Raw genomic sequence first — 3,806 nt, 5'->3', positions numbered from 1 at the left:
GCCTCTGCCTCTGCCTCTGCCTCTGCCTCTGCCTCTGCCTCTGCCTCTGCCTCTGCCTCTGCCTCTGCCTCTGCCTCTGCCTCTGGAATTAATGGCATGTGCCACCACCACCCGGCCCAATTTATTTCATTTTTATAGTTGCCATCATACTTCAACTATTTTTGAATGGGAGAGGTGAGGCAAGAGAAGAAGACACCAACTTGGGAGGCAGAGGTAGCCACTTGGGAGGCAGAGGCAGGTGGATCTCTGTGAGTTCGAGGCCAGCCTGGTCTACCAAGGGAGTTCCAGGACATGCTCCAGAGCTACAGAGAAACCCTGTCTCTGAAAAAGAGAGAAGAAGACACCAGAAGGGAAAAGATGCCTCATCCCAGAATACAGTTGAAACCTCTTGCCAGCTGAGAATCAAGAAACGCAGCAAAGGAGCTGGAAAGATGGCTCAGAGCCTAAAAGGCCTGGCTGCTCTTCCAGAGAACCCAGGTTCCATTCCCAACACCCACGTGGCAGCACACGACCATCTGGAACTCCAGTCCAGGAGACACGATGCCCTCTTTTGAGCGGTATGTAGGCATGAATGCAGGCAAAACACCCACGCACATAAAATAAAAAATAAATAAATAGAAAAACACTATGGCTCAGGAACTGGGTCTGGGAAGAGGGCTGCAGGCACCATGCAGATGGTGGCCAGAAGTTCCTGAAAGAGCCATGCAGTAGGCCAAGGCCATGGGTGGAGAAGATAAGGCACTGGGTGTGGGGGAGGGAATGGAAGAGAAGAGAAGAGAAGCCAACAGCAGAGGCAGCAGGGAAGGATGTTGGCCACAGGAGGAATCAAGAAATCTGGCTGTGCCTAGACGAGGTGACCTTGTCCACTCCTGTTTAAACATCTGGACACTGTAATACATTTGGTAAAACTAAATAAGTAATAATCATAAGGTAAATCCAATCTCAGAACCTGCCAGCACCTGCTGTTCATCTTTGCTGTTCTGAATGCTGTGTCACCTTGAATTAAACTCATCTGAAAGGATATGTATGTGTGTACACATATGTATGTGTATGTATGTGCACGCACATACGTATATAAACACACACATGCACACACACGGTCTTTTAATGACCTCACTCTGCTTCAAACTGCCTCACTCTAAAACCCGTTCCTGCGTGAAGCCGAGGATCCCACTCTACCTGAATTGAGGTCCCTAACAGTCCACTGTGCGTGGCGGTGCATGGCTCAGTCCACTGTGTGTGGAGGTGCATGGCTCAGTCCCACCGCGTGTGGAGGTGCATGGCTCAGTCCACCGTGTGTGGAGGTGCATGGCTCAGCCCACCGTGTGTGGAGGTGCATGGCTCAGTCCACCGTGTGTGGAGGAGCATCACTCAGTCCACTGTGTGTGGAGGTGCATCACTCAGTCCACTGTGTGTGGAGGAGCATCACTCAGTCCACTGTGTGTGGAGGAGCATTGTTCAGTCCACTGTGTGTGGAGGAGCATTGTTCAGTCCACTGTGTGTGGAGGAGCATTGTTCAGTCCACTGTGTGTGGAGGAGCATTGTTCAGTCCCTGTCCCTGTTGCCACTGACTGAACCATTTTTTTTTCTTCACCATGGCAGACATAATTATCATAAGAATTTCCCCAAACATGATACAAATCAGAAAAGAAGTCAAACTCTCATGGTTTGCTGATGATATGATAGTTTACATAAGTGACCCCAAAAATTCTACCGAGGAACTTCTACAACTCATTAACACTTTCGGTAATGTAGCAGGATACAAGATTAACTCAAAAAATCAGTAGCCCTCTTTTACACAGATGATAAATGAGCTGAGAAAGAAATCAGAGAAACATCACCCTTCACAATAGCCACAAATAACATAAAATGTTTCGGAGTAACTCTAACCAAACAAGTGGAAGACTTGTATGACAAGAACTTTAACTCTTTGAAGAAAGAAATTGAAGAAGACACCAGAAAATGAAAAGCTCTCTCCCATACTCTTGAGTAGGCAGGATTAAGATGGTAAAAATGGTGATCTTACCAAAAGCAATCTACAGATTCAATGCAATGCCCATCAGAATCCCAGCAAAATTCTTCACAGACCTCAAAAGAACAATACTCAACTTCATATGGAAAAGAAAAAAAAATAGGATAGCCAAAACAACCCTGTACAATAAAAAAAATTTCTGGAGGCATTACCTTCCCTGACTTCAAACTCTACTACAGAGCTACAGTGCTGAAAACAGCCTGGTATTGGCATAAGAACAGACAAGAGGACCAATGGAACCAAATCGAAGACCTGGATATCAATCCACACACCTTCAAACACCTAATATTTGACAAAGAAGCAAAAAATATCAAATGGAAAAAAAAGAAAGCATATTCAACAAATGATGCTGGCATAACTGGATATCAACATGTAGAAGACTGAAAATAGACCCGTATCTATTACCATGCACAAAACTCATGTCCAAATGGATCAAAGACCTCAACATAAAACCAAGCACACTGAAACTCATAGAAGAGAAAGTAAGTAGGAAGTACACTTGAATGCATTGGAACAGGAGACCACTTTCTAAATATAACCCCAGTAGCACAGACACTGAGAGAAATAATTAATAAATAGGACCTCCTTGAAACTGAGAAGCTTCTGTAAGGCAAAGGACATGGTCAACAAGACAAAACGACAGCCTACAGAATGGGAAAAGATCTTCACTAACCCCACATCAGACAGAGGGCTAATCTCCAAAATATACAATGACCTTTTGGTCATCAAAAGAACAAATAATTCAATTTTAAAAATGGGGTACAGACCTAAACAGAGAACTCTCAACAGAGGAATCTAAAATGGCTTAAAGACACTTAAGAAAATGCTCAACATCCTCAGCCATCAAAGAAAGGCAAATCAAAACAACTCTGAGATTCCATCTTACACCTGTAAGAATGACCAAGATCAAAAACACTGATGACAACTTATGCTGGAGAGGATATGGGGTAAAGGGAACACTCCTGCATTGCTGGTGGGAGTGCAAGCTGGTACAGCTGCTTTTAATTTCAATATGGTGATTTCTCAGAAAATTATGAAACAATCTACCTCAAGACCCAGAAATACTATTTTTGAATATATACCCAAAGGATGCTCAATTGTACCACAAGGTCATGTGCTCAACTATGTTCATAGCTGCATTGTTTGTCATAGCCAGAACCTGGAAACAACCTAAATGCCCCTCACCTGAAGACAACATGGTACATTTACACAATAGCGTACTGCACAGCAGAAAAAAATAATTACATCTTGAAATCTGTGGGCAAATGGATGGAGCTAGAAAACATCATATTGAGTGAGGTAACCCAGACCCAGAAAGACAATTATCATATGTATTCACTCAAAGTGGCTTTTAGACATAAAGCAAGAAAAAAAAAGTCTACAATTCACAATCCCAGAGAACCTAAATAACAAAGAGGACCCTAAGAGAGGCATACATGGATCTAATGTACATGTAGAAAAAGACAAGATCTCCTAAGTAAATTGGGAGCATGGAGACCATGGGAGAGGGTAGAAATGTAGGGGAGAGGAAAAAAAGGGAAGTGGAGAAAAATATATAGCTCAATAAAAAACAATAAAAAATAAATAAATAAAAATAAAATATAAAAATAAAACAGAATATCCCCAAACATACAAAGAATAATCTACTTATTAATGTCAATCTAGTCCAAATATCACCCTTCATTCTTACAAACACTATTCTACTCAACTTTAATTAAACTGATAAACTCTATTGTGTGTTCATGCCTAGACATATGTACTCATAAACTCTATT

General features: G+C 42.2%; 1 protein-coding gene across 1 annotated transcript in view; it reads right to left on the bottom strand.

The window, feature by feature from the left end:
- The window catches only part of Gtf2a1l (general transcription factor IIA subunit 1 like), a 38,561-nt gene that overhangs the window by 30,985 nt on the left and 3,770 nt on the right, over positions 1 to 3,806 (bottom strand). The gene's annotated exons all lie outside the window — the stretch shown is intronic.

Source organism: Microtus ochrogaster, chromosome 16 (genome assembly GCF_000317375.1).
Source record: "Microtus ochrogaster isolate Prairie Vole_2 chromosome 16, MicOch1.0, whole genome shotgun sequence".
NCBI classification, from domain to species: Eukaryota; Metazoa; Chordata; class Mammalia; order Rodentia; family Cricetidae; genus Microtus; species Microtus ochrogaster.
This window is presented reverse-complemented; position numbering and strand designations above follow the sequence as displayed.